Source organism: Schistocerca cancellata, chromosome 9, assembly GCF_023864275.1.
Source record: "Schistocerca cancellata isolate TAMUIC-IGC-003103 chromosome 9, iqSchCanc2.1, whole genome shotgun sequence".
Taxonomy (NCBI): Eukaryota; Metazoa; Arthropoda; class Insecta; order Orthoptera; family Acrididae; genus Schistocerca; species Schistocerca cancellata.
In genome coordinates, this window is record NC_064634.1 from 133,175,507 (window position 1) to 133,193,660 (window position 18,154).

An 18,154-nucleotide genomic window follows, 5' to 3' on the forward strand; every position below is an offset into this window, starting at 1 on the left:
TTATTTATGGCATCAAATACTTTAAATGCTACTTGTATGGTAGGAAATTCAAGGTTATTACCGACCACGCAGCTTTAAAATGGTTGCTTGGGTTAAAGGATCCATCTAGTCGTCTTACCCGTTGGTCCCTATGTCTTTCCGAAATGGATTTCGAAGTTATCCATAAACCAGGCAAAAAACACACGAATGCAGATTGTCTAAGTCGGAAAATAGCACTTTTGGAAGCAACAGGCCGAGATACTGAGGACTGGAGAAAGGCACAAAATGAGGATACAGAATGCAAAAAATACGCAACTCAAAAACAATTTTGCTTTGAAGATGGTGTATTATGCCGTAAAACAAAACTTGGACCGCGAATTGTTGTTCCCCAACACCTTAGACAAGAAATAATGGCAGAGGCCCACGATCATATCCTTGCAGGACACGGTGGACAGCGGACAACCGAAAGACGTGTAGCAGAGCGATTTTGGTGGCAAACCAGAAAGCAGGATGTTGCGCAGTACGTTTGTAATTGCATTGCGTGCGCACAACGAGCTGAACTTTCTCGTTCAAAAATACCCTTACAGAGGCTCCCCGAGGCTTCATGTCCATTTCAAATCTGTGGACTGGATCTCTACAGGCCATTTCATAAAACACCTGCTGGTAATAAGTATGTTCTTACAATTATAGATCACTTTTCACGCTATCTAGCTATGGTGAGTCTCCCAGATCAGCAAGCAAATACAGTTGCCCAAGCTTTAGTTAACAATTGGATACTTAAATTTGGCGTACCTGAAGCTATTATCACAGATCAGGGATCTAATTTTATGTCTGAACTAATGAAACAGCTATGCCACTTACTAAAAATACGCAAATTACGCACAACTCCGTTACACCCTCAGTGCAACGGACGCACAGAAAGAGTTCATCGGACAATTGGCAAGATGCTTAGTTATTATATTAACGAACAACATTCTAATTGGGATACGTATTTACCAATAATCGTGTCGGTATACAACGCCAAAACGCATGAAGCAACTGGCATGTCACCTTATGAAGTGGTCTATGGGAGAAAAATGCCGTCCCCCTTTGATGTAATCAGGCAGAAAAACAGAAAAGTCGGAGAAACAGTAAGAGATTTCAGTCGATTGATGAAAGATGTATGGAAAAAGGTTCAAAAATCTAATACAAAGGCTTTGGAACGACAGGAAAGATTAGGTAATACCCAAGCTAAATATCCAAATTACAAAATCGGTCAGTGGGTTATGCTTTCAGCTCCATACGTTGCGAAAGGAAAAACAAAGAAATTTGTAACAAACTACAGAGGTCCTTATCAAATTATTGAGATCACGTCACCAGTCAACGTTAAATTGCAACTGCCCACCCGAACTACTGTTGTGCATGTAAGTCGTTTAAAACCTTTTAAGGGCGCTCCAGATGTAATTCCTTCAACAATAGTGCCTGCTTTTCCGAAGGGTGGAGGAAGTACCCGAAGAGGAAAAAGAGTGGCCACGCCAGCACAACATACAGACATGGCACCATACGAGTACAATCTGCGACCAAGAGTGCGAATGTCCTAGTGGAATCTCAGTAGACTGTGGATAGTATAAAAATGTAAATAATTAATAAATGATAATGGTTTATTTTTTTAAGAAAAAAAAAGTTGAACGTAGAAACAGGTAGATCTTGTAGTTAACATTGTATTCCTTCTTTTTCTTGTTTTTGTTTTTACTAGGTTCGTAGGTCCATAATCATGTTGTTTGCTTTTCAGAAAACGCCATGCAAGCATTTCCTACACAAAACCTATCCTACCTCAATGACTCCGTTGACAGTTCCCTTCTGAAGTCATTAGATACGTTCATAAACTCACAGCAAGGCAAAATTGATGCCAATGTTACGATGCAACATGTCTTAAAATTAAAAGGTGAACACAAAACTAAAATTATAAATTTAGGAACGGGTATATCTGGAACCTTTGTGTTGGTGTTTCTGCTTTGTACAGTTTTGTTTTATTTAAGACGAAAAAATAAGCCAAATAATAATATACCATTTCATCAAATCCCTGTTAATTGGATATCACACTCTTAACTGGTGTACTTCAGTAGTTACTTTTGAGCATTAGTGTATTAATTTTGTTTATTGTACTTCACTCTTTACTAAACAGTCTTATGTTAAAATAAACAATACTGTAGAATAGTTATTCTTGCATTAGTATAGGGTAGATTAAACAGCTGTTGCTATGTAATTTTCTAAGTGAAAAATCTATTTCTGTTTATTCATTCTCATCAAGATTTGTTACACTTATTATAACCATTTATGTGTGAACTATGTGATTCATGAGCGCACAGTGCTTTGGTAAAGTGATAAAGTATTTTCAACGTACTTAATGTGACGCATGTGTAAGTCGAGAGTTTTCAGTGCTTGTGTTTTTTCCGTGTGAAGAGTGGAGGAATGTTGAGTAGTAAATTCGAGGGCGAATTTCTCCGAAAGGTGGAGGAATGTTGAGTGGTACTTAAGTAAATAAATTAGTGAAATCAAAGTGAACTAGAAATTAGAATATAAATGGAAAACTTGGTTTAGTTTGGAGAGTTACATACTGGCACACAGCGGGCCGAGCAGCAGAGACAATGACCGTGAAGTCAGCAAGTTCCACATAAGCGGGCGCTGTCGATTCAGCCGTCAGGGCATCGCCCGACCGGCTCACGTGTTTCTCAGTGGTCGCATGTGAGCAAAGGCCCTCGCCTACATCCCAAGAGCCAATGACCGACGTTAAGAAGATTCTTCGAGAAGCTTTTCAACGTGACAGAAGAGGCAATGACCGGCTCACGTGTTTCTCAGTTGTCGTATGTGAGCAAAGGCCCTCGCCTACATTCCAAGAGCCAATGACCGACGTTAAGAAGAATCTTCGAGAATGTTTTCAACGTAACAGAAGAGGCAATGGCCGTGAAGTCGTTCACCTCCAGTAAACTGAAGTGAATAAATACGCGAGACGCAGTGGGCCCGACAGATGAAGACGAGAGGAAGACGAAGGCGAAGACGGAGACGAAGACGGAGACGAGCGACGAAGAAGACGAAGAAGAAGCGTAGCAGTTGTTTTAAGTTAGTTTCGGTGCTGAAGATCGTCAGGCAAGAAGAGACTACATCATGCACAGACGCACCGAGTCCGCCGCTGTAATAGAATAGCAAGCAGCAGCCTCAGTGCCAGAAGAAGAAGTTAAAAGGTATTTTGAAGTCTGATTTTACATACCCGGGTGACTCGTGAGGACGGGAAGGAGACGGCCTCACTTCAGCAGTCACCTGTGAGCTGGGATAAAGACCTGACAGCCGAAGACTGGCAAGCGGGAGTCCGTGGTTCGAGTCCGGGACACTGGCCTTCCCCCGCCGCGCCGCTCTGCTGGACGACGCACAACACACGCGGCCGCTTAGAGAAGAGAAACACTGGGACGCCACATTCAAGGTATCACCACCCGATGCACGACGTCGCTCGCAATAATTAAACAGGCCACCTCGCGCTGCGCGTCTCCGGTCAGCTGGGCGAGACGGCGACACGAGATACACACCGCTACGCGTAATCAGACGCCGCCGCCGCCGCCGCCGCCGCCGCCGCTGCCGCAGCAGAAGGCTACGCAAACGACACGGCTGCCGCTCTCCGAACCAGAACGTCCAGTAAGATAACAGTTGTACGAAACTTTCAATAAAAGTTATCTTATGTATAAAATGATGTTTCATTCGACCTCATACCCGAGCCAAGGAAGAACCCACCCTGCCCACATTTTGTAAGAGAGAAAAGTTTATTTATTTAATATTTTCACCCAGACAGAATGCTTGAGAATGCTCATCCTGACAATTGACAGCATCAAAAGAGAAAACCCATTTACATTGAGTGACAGAAATGTCACATTTAGTAACCACAACTGTTACATTTGATGTCAGAAGCCGTAGTAGTTGTTACATAATATACAGGGTGGGTCACCTAACATTACCGCTGGATATATTTCATAAACCACATCAAATACTGACGAATCGATTCCACAGACCGAACGTGAGGAGAGGGGCTAGTGTAATTGGTTAATACAAACCATAAAAAAATGCACGGAAGTATGTTTTTGAACACAAACCTAGGTTTTTTTAAATGGAACCCCGTTAGTTTTGTTAGCACATCTGAACATATAAAGAAATACGTAATCAGTGCCGTTTGTTGCATTGTAAAATGTTAATTACATCCGGAGATATTGTAACCTAAAGTTGACGCTTGAGTACCACTCCTCCGCTGTTCGATCGTGTGTTTCGGAGAGCACCGAATTACAGAGGCATCCAAAGGGAACGGTGATGGACCTTAGGTACAGAAGAGACTGGAACAGCACATTACGTCCACATGCTAACACCTTTTTATTGGTCTTTTTCACTGACGCACATGTACATTACTATGAGGGGTGAGGTAAAGGTACACACGTGGTTTCTCTTTTCAATTACGAAGTGGAATAGAGTGTGTCCCACTGGAAACGTGTCGACGTATGTGGTATCAGCATGATGGTGCACCTGCACATTCCGCAATTAACACTAGGCTGACCCTTGACAGGATGTTCGACGGGCGTTTCATAGGACGTGGAGGACGCATAAATTGGCCAGTCCGTTCTCCTGATCTTACACCTCTGGACTTCTTTCTGTGGGGTACGTTAAAGGAGAATGTGTACCGTGATGTGCCTACAACCCCAGAGGATATGAAACAACGTATTGTGGCAGCCTGCGGCGACGTTACACCAGATGTACTGCGGCGTGTACGACATTCATTACGCCAGAGATTGCAATTGTGTGCGGCAAATGATGGCTACCACATTGAACATCTATTGGCCTGACATGTCGGGACACACTCTATTCCACTCGGTAATTGAAAACGGAAACCAAGTGTGTACCTTTACCTCACCCCTCATGGTAATGTACATGTGCGTCAGTGAAAAAGACCAATAAAAAGGTGTTAGCATGTGGACGTAATGTGCTGTTCCAGTCTCTTCTGTACCTAAGGTCCATCACCGTTCCCTTTGGATGCCTACGTAATTCGGTGCTCTCCGAAACACACGATCGAACAGCGGAGGAGTGGTACTCAAGCGTCAACTTTAGGTTACAATATCTCCGGATGTAATTAACATTTTACCATGCAACAAACGGCACTGATTACGTATTTGTTTATATGTTCAGATGTGCTAACAGAACTAACGGGGTTCCATTTAAAAAAACCTAGGTTTGTGTTCAAAAACATACTTCCGTGCATTTTTTTTTTATGGTTTGTATTAACCAATTACACTAGCCCCTCTCCTCACGTTCGGTCTGTGGAATCGATTCGTCGGTATTTGATATGGTTTACGAAATATATCCAGCGGTAATGTTAGGTGACTCACCCTGTATACACATTCACAGATGAAGCCACCTTTGTGGTATCTTTAACTTCCATGACAGTCATCTGTCGGATGGTATGTAGAACCATCAACATCGGCGCAGCTGGAATCTGAGGACCGGGATAATTGGTGACCATATTTTGGGACCAGTCTTTCTTCCACGTCGCCTAAGGGGCAGAACTATCGCCGTTTCTTGCGGGTGGCTTTGCCTGCCCTGCTAGAAGAAGTCCCATTGATGATTCGTAGGGTTATGTGGCTGCTACACGGTGATGCTCCAGCCCACTTCACCGATAACGTCTGGATGCATCTTAATCGTCTCTTTCCTTGTCGATGGATCGGACGAGGGAATCCAGTTGCATGGCCTCCTCGTTCACCGGACCTCAACCCGCCGGATTTCTGGTTATGGGGCCATCTCAAAAGTATCGTGCATGCAGGGAGCATTACAGATGTGGAGACAATGGAGGAACGTATTCATGCTGCCTTTGAAACTGTTCGGATGCAATCTGACCGATGAACGTGTAAGACTGAAAACGGTACGGCGCGTACACGCATGCTTTGAGGCACAATGAAGCCATTTTCAACACATACTGTAACTGTGGCTGCATGGTACAGCGCGTATTAGACTACAGAACAATACATTATTGAATAAATGGTCTTTAGCATGGAAACCATGCGTACCCGGACGTAAGTTCATTGGGCATTTTTTTGTTCTGTATCCTCTTTAGCTTCTATAAAATCGTTTGAGAAAGACTGCAGGCTGCGCGCCTCGGTTCTGTTATCGCTGATTCTGTTATCGGCCTCCCCTTCTGAACAATCTAATGAATTCGCCCAGCGCTTGGGACGAAAACTGCTCACTGCGCCTCGACCACAGTAACCTGCAAGAGCTATAGGCAACCTGAAACCTGGATTTGCAGCTATTCCCTGCCAGTTTCGAGAGGGCTGTTCCTGTTGCAAAAAATCTTTTTTTACGTTGTGAGCTATTGGTGTCCTGTCGTAGTGTTGTCGAGGCGCTGTCTAAACCTTGCCTCAGTGAATGAGAACTTTGACGTTTCATACACATCTCGCGGTCGTTAAATTGTGAGCAGTTATGGTGTGTTGGGCCAAAAGTCCTTCTACCAGAATAGGGCAAAGGCTGTTCTCAATCTAATTTGTGCGATTCCCGAATCAGTTCGCGAGTTTAAATTCCTACCCTGCTTTTATAATTGGTGTTGCGATACAGGCCGTAACGGCCCTCTTCTTATGGCCTATTTTTAAGAGTCCTGAAATTTTCAACTCTTTCCTTGTCGATTGTATAAGTAGTCTTAAGTAAACTTATTGATTAAGCTTTCTGGCCTCTTGTTAATTTGTGAGTTCATGGTTGTCAGTAAACTGCGACATGAGTTTGAGCATGGTGTTAATTTAGACTTCTAGGAGTCTACTGTTTACCGTGTCTAACGGCCGTTAATTTTTGGACAACATGGTTGTGGAGAGAAGCAGCGATTAGTATAATTAATTAGTGATTCAAAAACAGTCTTAATCGCATTTATTATTATTATTATTATACCGCCAACCGTTAATTTTTGGACTGCATGGTTGTGGAGAGAAGCAGCGATTAGTATGATTAGTCAATAATTCAAAAACAGTCTTAATCGCATTTATTATTATTATTATTTTTATACCACCAACCGGTTTCAACCCGAGGTAGGGGTCATCCTCTGGGCGTTTACACCATTGGTCGACTGCTAGTGGTGTCACTCCTGTCTGCATAACGGCACGAAACTGTCTACTAACAACTAACTATAGTTTCCTGCCGTTATGTAGACAGGAGTGACACCACCAGCAGTCGACCAATGGTGTAAACGACCAGAGGATGACCCCTACCTCGGGTTGAAACCGGTTGGTGGTATAATAATAATAAATAAATAAATGCGATTAAGACTGTTTTTGAATAATTGATTAACGGCCGTTAGCTGCAGGCCAAATTACTCTAATTGCGTATCAGTAGGAACAATTCCCTGAATATTCCTTCAGACTGTAATTATAATTTTGGTGCTAGTTGGCGAAATACGAGGGTTGGCACATTAATATTTATTTACAGCTCGTACAAAACAGATATGTGTTTCAAAGTTTTACTGCCGCGCGGGGTTAGCCGAGCGGTCTGAAACCGCGCGACCGCTACGGTCGCAGGTTTGAATCCTGCCTCGGGCATGGATGTGTGTGATGTCCTTAGGTTAGTTAGGTTTAAGTAGTTCTAAGTTCTAGGGGACTGATGACCACAGATGTTAAGTCCCATAGTACTCAGAGCCATTTGAACCATTTTTGAACCGAGTGCTCTCAGGCGCTGCAGTCCTGGATTGTGCGGCTGGTCCCGGCGGAGGTTCGAGTCCTCCCTCGGGCATGGGTGTGTGTGTGTTTGTCCTTATGATAATTTAAGTTAAGTAATGTGTAAGCTTAGGGACTGATGACCTTAGCAGTTAAGCCCATAATATTTCACGCACATTTGAAAGTTTTACTGATCTTCAAAGTAGTCACCAGCATTGTGTATAACGCGTTGACAGCGATGTGGAAGGTGTAGGATACACTTAGCAGTGCCAGTTGTGTTGACAGTTCGATCGGCGCTCTCCATTGCCTGACGAACTTGTAACAGTTCTGAAGCGAATGCCGTGAAGTGTTTCCTTCAGTTTAGAAATCAAGTTGAATTCACGAGGGCTTAAGTCAGGGGAGTGCAGTAGGTGGTATAGCACTTAGCCAGGTGGTATAGCACCAAACCAGTAACAGCTTGCAATGTACGTGCTTGAGCATTGTCCTGCAAAATGATGGCCAGGTCCTGCAGATAGTTTCATCACTTATATCTCTAACCTGGTCGTAGGTTGTGATCCAAAAATGAACAGCATAGAGACAGAAGTGATGACACTTTCTGCATGATCTGAGCATCATTTTGCAGGACAATGCTCAAGCACGTACAGTGCAAGCTGTTACTGATTTTCTTGACTGCACCAACTGCACTCCCCGACTTAAGCCCTCATGAGTTCAATTCGATTTCTAAACTGAAGGAAATACTTCACGGCATTTGCTGCAGAACTTTTACAAATTCGTCGGGCAATAGACCGCGCCACTCGAACTGTCAACACAACTGGCACTGCTAAGAGTTGGTTCAAATGGCTCTGAGCACTATGGGACTTAACATCTAAGGTCATCAGTCCCCTAAAACTTAGAACTACTTAAACCTAACTAACCTAAGGACATCACACAACACCCAGTCATCTCCTGCTAAGAGTATCCTACGACTTCCACATCGCTGGCAACGGGCTATACACCAAGCTGGTGACTACTTTGAAGGTCAGTAAAACTTTGAGACACGTACCTGTTTTGTACGAGCTGTTCCAACCCTCGTATTAAGGCCACTTATTTAAACCCATCACTGTCTGGCATGTCATGAAATGGTTTCTCGAATTTTTTGTGTTAATACTTAGGCCAATTTCACTGTGGCTACTGGCATATGCCGGCCGTTGTGACCCTGCGGTTCTAGGCGCTTCAGTCTGAAACCGCGCTGCTGCTACGGTCGCAGGCTCTAATCCTGCCTCTGGCATGGATGTGTGTGATGTCCTTAGGTTAGTTAGGTTTAAGTAGTTATAAGTCTTGGAGACTGATGCCCTCAGATGTTAAATCCCGTAGGGCTTAGAGCCATTTTTACTGACATATGTTAAAAGGTCTTTTGCAGGATTAGGCCTTGTCAGTTGAGACTGGCCATTTTACTACCAGGCCTCTCTCTGGGTCTCCTTCTAGCGATGTATTGCTTTGTGTGTTAATCGGCCTTTAATTGTGTAACCTAACTTAAGTTTTAGTTTTTTATAGGCTTCGGCAGTACTCTGCCTGGTCTGGCCGGCTGTTAACTCGCCTCGCCGCGCGGACCTGGCCGATGTTTCCCAGCCAGTGGCGTCAGCGTTCCACCTGACTGCGACGTCACTGCGGTTTCATACGGATCCTTGGCCAACTGAGACATTTACTTGAGCATTCTGTTGTTGTTGTAACTTATTTAATGTTGCTCGAACAGTCCACAGGTGTACAACATCAGTTGCTAGCTGCACCAAGAAATGAAAAGTATCACCTCTAAAAGATGTCTGAATGAAGTGGCTTTGCTAAACATACCCATGATTGAAGTTAACAACATTAAATAATATGATTCTTCAGTTTCTCCCGGCGTATTTCTTGCTCGAACAGTCCACGGGTGTACTGCCGGCCCATATTGGATAGACAGTGTGCACCACCGAAGATCGTTGCCGAGAACATCAGAGGCACACTCGACTTGGGTGCCCCAAGTCGGCGGTCGCAGAGTACTGTTTGTCCGAAAATCACGAAATGGACTACCAGCATACCAGGGTCTTGGCACAGACATCTAAATACTGGGGCAGCGTCGTTAGAGAGGTTATCGAAATTCGAACCAGGGACGGACTCATCAACCGAGATTGCAGCTACAACCTCAGCAGGGCATGGGAACCAGAATTGTGTCTAATTAAAAAGACACTCAGAAAAGGAAACGAACGGACGACTAGGGCGGACGAGGCAATTACACCGACGCCACCACAGACGTCGACGCCAGCCTCTCAGCGACCGCTGACGCGCTGGCGCGGACCGCGGAGAGAACGCCTCGCGAGGGTAGGGGACTTAAGACGGCCGCCCGCCCTCAGGAGCTCTCCCCTGCCCCACGCGGATCCTGTACGGTCTCATCCCCTTCCCCCACCTCCTCCTTTTCCTTTAAAGGATACGGATCCTGTACACCTCCCGAAAACTCGATCCTCCTCACCCACTCGTCTCCCCGATCCTCTCCCACCCCCGCCCACTGCCGCGCCTGTATTCCCACGTCCCACCCGGTCTCCATCTCTCCACCCTCCTTACCCTCTCCCTCTCCCTGATGATGCCCTCCTCCCCTCCATCTACCCCTCCTACCAACTTTGATCCTCCCACCCTCCTCCTGTGCTTGCTCCTCTGGGCACCCTATCTCCCTTCTCTCCCTTTTCCCTCCCTCCTCCATTTCTCCCCGCTCCTCCCCCGGGCTTCCCCTCTCCTGTCCCTCTCCTCCTGCCCCCGTATCCTCAGCCATTGGCATCCTTGCTCTCCCCTCTCCCCCACCTCACCCCTGTTCCCCTCTTGGCAGGTCCCCGGACTCGCACACGCTACGTGGACATTCGCGCGCCGGAGATCACCGCCATCAGCGTCTCGTGTGTGCCGTCATGCTTAGTGTTCAGTGTTCACCGTCACACTCCATCGTTCACCAGTGCCATCGTCTTCTTCAGTGTTTGTGCGTCGTATCAACAGTTTGCAGTGTGGATTCCCGTCGAGTGTGAACGGCTCCGTGTTTGTCTTTATGTGTCTCCTGTTTTATTGCCCATCGTTCTGTAACTTATGTGTCTTCTCCGTGTTTATCTCTCATTGTGTATCCTATGGCTGAAGAGCAGCGTAGAATGCTGCTGACAGCCTGCCTGTTGTACAGGTTTAAAATAACAATAAAGGAAAAAAAAAACCTCAGGAGCTCAGTTCGTCAGCGCACCTGACGACGGCGACATGTCTGATCGCCGAAATATTGTGCCCGTTGGACACTATGGGCCGACAGTACACCCGTGGACGGTTCGAGCAAGAAATACGCCGGGAGAAACTGAAGAATCACATTATTTAATGTTTTTAACTTCAATCATGGATATTTTTAGCAAGCCACTTCATTCAGACGTCTTTTAGAAGTGATACTTTTCATTTCTTGGTGCACCTAGCAACTGATATAAACGAAAGTTTTTAAGATTCTGAATTTTGTCTGCTTTTACATCTGTGAAATTCGCTAGCGTAACAGCTGTAAATAATTTTGAATCCCAAGCAGAAGCTGCTACCACGTATGAGAAATAATCCAAACAATTGAGTAAGATATTTTTGCAATACTTCGTCACCGTCACCTCACTGTTCTACTAAGCTGCTATGGTTTAATGTATTGCCACATTTTGCTGTGTGTTTGAACCATGAACAATGCTGTTGTTGTTACACACTTGTCAGCCATTGCCAAGCGTGCTGAATACTAACGCGGTTCGTTAAAGGAATGCATTGCGTTCTTATTGTGTATCAAAATAAAATGCAATTTCGTCTCATTGGTTGTATTATTTGTTAACTCAGAAATAATCATTTCTAACTCCAAAACTAAGCTTAGCTATGAAATTAATATAAATTGTTGTCTGGAGTAAAGCGTTGTCTGGTTGTTAGCTTGTTATCTTGCCTTATCGTATTGGTCATCTTACCTGTACTTCGAGGAGGTTGTTGCTGGTGTGGTCTTCAGACCGAACACTGGTTTGATGCATTCCGCCGCCCTAGTCTATGCTGCGCAAGCCTCTTCATCTCTGAATCCAATTAAAACTGCTTACTGTTTTCATTTCTTGGTCTTCCTCTTTGATTTTTAACCGGAAGCACTTTCATTACAAGATTCACGTTTCCTTGATGCATGAGGATGTGTCCTTATCACTATCAACCGTGCTTTCTTTTAGTCAAGTTGCTCTACAAATTTCTCCCCCCCCCCCTTCCCCCACCATTCAGTTCAATACCTTCTCATTAGTTACTCGATCTATCCATCCAATTTTAGAAATTGTTATGTACTGCCACATATCAAAAGCTTGTTTTCGGTTCTTGCCTGAAATGCTTATGAACACTTTTCACTACTGTACAACGCTTACACTCAATACAAATACCTTCAGAAAATGCTTCCAAACACTTAAGCTGCTATTCGATATTAAAAAATTTCTCTTGATCAGAAACGATTTTCTTGCTGTTGCAAGTCTACCCTTTCAACATTTCTCGTTTGTTTCCTACACAGCTTGCTCAATGTACAGACTGTATTCATTCTCAATTACTGCTACTTTTCGCTCTCTGTACTTTACCCCTGCTACGCTCAGAATTTGAGTGTATTACAATCAACATTCTCAAAACGTTTGTCTACATTTACAATTGCTATAAACGCAGGTTTGCCTTGCTTTAGGGCCAGTATGGCGTCGCGTGTTCCTACATTTCTGCGGAACCGAAACTGATCGTCGCTGAGGTCCGCATTCATCTACTTTTTCATTCTTCTGTCAGTATTTTGCAACCATTGCTTATTAGAATCACAGTTCGGAAATATTCGCACGTGTCAGCTTCTTCGTCTTCGGGATAAGATGTCGAAAACAATTTTTTTTCGGCAAGTGCAAGTTTTGAGAGCTGACTAGAAAATTCTGCTAAGACTGTAGTTTCCAGACACAAATATTACGATCAGATTAAATATGCTAGGCTTAAGTTCGTCTACTTACCAGACTGTCATCTGCACTTATTTGCAGATGGAATTATACACGTTACCGTGCTGCAACATTAGCAATCGGAAGCAGTGTATGACATGCGGGAGCTTCTCATTAATTAAGGTAATGCTAATAAATGAGTTGGTAATAAGGCGAACATTATTTCAGAATGCTAACATCAGGTATTACGGTTGTTCTTTATTTGAAATCGTTTGAGTGCATACATAAATTATTTCACATACATATTTCATGCCTCATTGTACAATTCAAACGTGTTCAGTCGTAAAATTCGTCCACAGTAAATTATTTCCATGTATTTAAGTGACTTGAGACTGTCAACAAACTCATTATTATTAATATTTGTCTACAAAAAGAAATGTTCCTTACAAAGCAGAACTCTGTAGGACTACAAAAAATGTCCTTAGTCGAAATTAAAGCCGGTGTTTTTAGCGGTTAACATGCATGAATTCACATTTAACGTCTTTGCTGAACTGCGGTTATGATAAAAGCTCTGCAGGTAAACTCTTACTCGTGTCAGTTTGTCTACGCAGTATTCTAGCACTACATACACATTCAATGCTGTCTTGGACAGTCATTATCTAGTTATGTACACGATGTATGTATTTACAATGCCACTGAATTACACATTTTACCCTGATTTCCGATGATGCTCTTTTCTGTGATAGTTGTTACTGTTCTTGCACTTCCAATTTTATATTAACTCTTTTAGAACTACATGTGCAGACGCAATATTTTTTAAAAATATATTGATAACAGGTCTCGAAAGAAGTTTTCTGCACTCACTTGAGGTCTCTGAATTTCTCCTCGTGGAAAAATATTTGCATATGCAACGTTTGATTTTAAAGATATTTTCCCTTTTGTTCTGCATTCACAAACCTCAACTCTAACGTTCGTATGCCTATTATAGAGAACACTTTATACACTAGCGTTTAAGGACATTAGTCCGTTATTGATAAGTTCGGATAGTCGTTGTCATTTTCACTAAACGTATTGAATCATCTGCGCTTCTGGGGAGATTTACCTGACAAAATATCGTTGATAATGATTATAACATAACCTTAACTTTCTTCCCCGGAGACTCAAGGGAAGACTATTCTCAGTACTTTCAGCGAAAGAGACTGACAGAAGAAAAATATGTGTGCCACATAAAGTAAGAAAGAAAATCGTTTTTGTGAAGGGTGGTGTACTATCGGTAAAATGCTAAAATCAGTACTTGGTCTTCAGTGCGGTGCTAGGTAAGTTGCAGGAAAACACGAGAAAAGGTCCTGCGGTTTTCGAGTACAGGGTTTGTGATATGATGCAGAGTTTTTTGACATCGAGGAAACGTCTAGGAGTATCGTGACGAGGCGACTTGAACGGGAACAAACATGTAAAACCTGTTTTATGTAAGATAAGTGGATGACTTTGACGTATGGAAAAGGACGTGGGAAAATGTAGTGCATCTACAAGCAAGACTCTTGTGGAGTAAAGCTCGATTGTTTGTAGATGGCAAAAATTCAGCAGACTCGTGTTACTAGGCTTGCAACAGACTGGTTCACTCAGTACGAGAGTGGCACGAAGGTGCTCCGGTTTTTGAACTGAAAATAACTGAAAGAAAGACGACGTGCTTTTCAAAATTACTGTTTGAGAAGTTAAGCTGGAACGCGGGACTGGCGGCGTTCAAATCGAGATTTAAGCTTTCACTGTTCACTCGCAACTGGGACAGAAATGGGGGAAATGGCAGTGGTACACAAACCACTCTCCGCCACACACCAGAGAAGAAAGTCAGTCAGCATTGCATTGCCATACAGTTCTGAGCCATGTGGAAAGTCTTACCTCTGTAGCTTATCGGGAAGTTAGTTTAAAATCAATTTCAAAATTTGATTGACAACAAAGCGACCTAATAAAAACGTGGTAAAAAGAGATAATTACCCTACTTGCCACATGATAAATAGCTCTTTCCGAAGAGCATATCTAAGTCTACAAGTATAGCTACAGGATTTGCGACAGCCTTCACCTATTCAGAAAGTGAGAAAAACTCGTATATAGCCCAACAATGTCAGAGCAGGAAAATAAACAAATCAACCACGATGGTGGCAAATTTATATATGTTTATAACGTAATATGACCTTTTGTTATCTTTCCGCGGTTGCACATGTGTGTAGACAGGATATTATGTTAAACGATTCTTCCGTCTCTTCCTGGTACAACTTCATAATTATAAACGAAATGCACAAAACTGTGTATGCCCTGTAAGTACGGTTTACAAGACCATCATTAGACTTTAACTGACTATCGTCATAAAAGAGGCTACATTACTGGTCAATAACATTAAATTACATGTCACACATAAAGAGACGCAAACGCAAAATAAATGTCATTTTTAGCAAAGAAACACATTCAGCCCCTGTCTAAAAGTTTAAATTAAATTGTACCCGCCCCCTGTGCTACCTCTGCTGTTGCTTCCAATGTGTGGTGTAACTGGTGCACTCTTCCATACTTCGGACAGCTGTCACAAAGTGTAACCAAGTTACTGAAATCTTGCGACTTCAAGATTCCCAACTATGTGAGGAACATCAAAGCCAAATACATTTTCAATAATAAAGATAATATCCATTTAATCATCAACAGTGATGTACATAAAATCATTTGTCCGCACTGTGTTAAGTTTTATATTAGTCAGTCAGGCAGAGATATAGCAACTATTCTTGCTGAACATGAACACAGCTGGAGGTTACAGGATTCTACTGCGCATTTGCTTAGTACATACTGACTGACGGCCATACATCTCAGCTACAGTGCCATTTTCTCCACTTAGAAGACAAAGGGCAAAAACTTTTGGTAGCCCTGGAAATCAACAAAAGTCCTGATTTAATACTAAATTAACACGCACAGATTACGCCTCAAATTTCTTCAGTTCTTCTCACATTGGCAGTTCCATTCTATTCCTCCACTTCTTCCTACATTTATTTAATTGTGATTGTTTATGAGCTCCATATGTTATGTTGTTTTGTTGCATATACATTTCCCTTAGAATAAGAGACGTTGTTCACAACACTGATACGCAGTTCTATTTTCTGTTAAAATTGTCAGTCGTATCTTTTATTGTGTCTGTGTGTCAAATTTCATATGTAATACCTCTTACAGCTATTCATCAATACTCTTGAATTAATTTTATTATGTTTGCCAATTTAATTTAACTTTTATATATGCTACTAGCTTGTTTTGCCACAGTTACATGTACTGTTGTTTGTCAGTGTTGTTCACCTCCTCTTCCACTCATCTTCACACACACACACACACACACACACACACACACACACAATCTCTGTGTTTCGTGTTAGAGTTTCTTTTCTGGTTTGTTTGCTTTATGTGTAGTTAGTGTTTAACGTTTTGAATTTCGTTGCTGTTATATTGTCAGAGACATTTACTCTGTGTTTGCACGTTTCCATTGTAACGTCTTACGAAGTTTATTCAACAGTATCGTACTCTCTTTGACGACAATAGTAAGAGTCTCATGATAGCTTGTAAGCTGAAAACCGATGGACGAAATAAATTAATATTGTAGAGCATCCACAACTTTGTGCATTCCATTTTTAACAGAGGTTATTAGTTTTTGTCCATTTCAATTAGATCTCTAAAATCACTTTCAGCACAGATTATCTTGTTGAGAACTAAATCTGTAACCTATAAGCAGTTGTACTGTGTAAGCCCATATCTACGAGATGTGTTTTTTTAAGTAAGTACCGTTTTAAAATTAAAAAAAGAAATGCTAAGATATCTCAATAATTTTATTTTTACATGAAAGCCTGTACCTTAATCTACGCATTGACGCCATTACAATCTGATTCTTCCTTGTTTACGTTGTGTACTGAGTGTTTAAGATGTCTCCGATAATCGTGTGTCCCGCCGACTGTGAAGTACGGGCTGTTATAAGAATTCTTGTGCTAGAGGCCTAAAGGCGATCGATATTCATCGTGAGATCTGTGCAGTTTATGGAGAAAACATTATGAGTGATGGAATAGTAAGAAAGTTGGTGAGAGCATTTAAAGATGGCCGTACAAATGTGCATGATGAACAACGGAGTGGGCGTCCTTCGGTCGTTAATGAAAATTTGGTGCAGGAAGTGGACAATAAGGTGAGAGAATAAACGACGCTTTACGACTTCCTCCTTGCGGGATGACTTTCCTAATGTTTCTCGTAGTGTTTTGTATGGCATTGTGACCGAGCACTTGAATTACCGAAAATTGTGCGTACGTTGGGTACCGAAAATGTTGACGGATGTGCACAAAACCAAACGTTTAGACAGTGCATTGACTTTCCTTGAACGGTACCACAACGAGGGTGATGATTTCTTAAGCCAAACTGTTACGGGCGTTGAAACATGGGTGACCTATGTCACACCAGAATCAAAGCAACAGTCCATGGAATTTGAGCAAGGGCATCGTTTTGCTGCAAGACAATGTCCGTCCGCATGTGGCGAATCAGACCGAAGATCTCATCACATCTTTTCGATGGGAAACTCTAGACCATACTCCGTACAGCCCCGATTTTGCGCCCAGTGACTACCATCTGTCCCTGCACTTGAAGAAACACCTGGGCGGTCAGCGTCTTCAAGACGATGACGAAGTCAAAACAGTGGTGATGAAGTGGTTAACAAGTCAGGAGGCAGACGTCTATGATGAGGGTATTAAAAAACTGGTACAATGTTATGACAAGCGCCTCAGTATTGACGGAAATTATGTAGAAAAGGTACAGGCTTTCATGTAAAAATAAAATTATTGAAATATCTTAGCACGTCTTTTTTTAATTTCAAAACGGTACTTACTTTAAAAAAAACGCCTCGTACATCAAGATATAGTTGAAATTTCGGTGTAAGTGGTTAAACTGGTTAGTATTTATCATAACTATAGTGGTAACTTCTCTGGTTCTTCTTCTTTTTGCTTAACAACACTGAGGATCCAAATAAAATATACTACCAAATCTCCACACCATGGAGGATTCGGGTATCATTCAAGGAAGTTCTTACTAAAACCTTAAGCACTAAAAGCACCCACATCATATTTCTGTTGCAACCAGCATGCTGGGAAAGCTGGCGAAGCTAGGCTGCCTGATCAGCCTCAGAATTCACCTTGTAGTCACTGAAGGCCATGTAGCTTTTCACAAAGAAGCAACAGCCGGCTTTATTTTAGCGATAAATGAATATAAATTGCAGTGTCACTCATTACATTTTACCGATCAAAAGATGACACACTTGCTTTCTGCCGTCACCAGGAGGATAATATTGCTTTACGTCTAAAATTTCATGTCGACATACAAAAGAAGAAACAGCATACTATGAAACATACCATGCTCATATAATCAGTAGAGTGCGAAGAGCGGGTACATGTGTTCATTACATACTAAGTATAAAAATGACCACAATCATAGACTTTGCAGAAATTCCACAGCCACCATGCGATGACACTGATACACCAAGGATACGAAGGTAAGTTTTGTAACAAT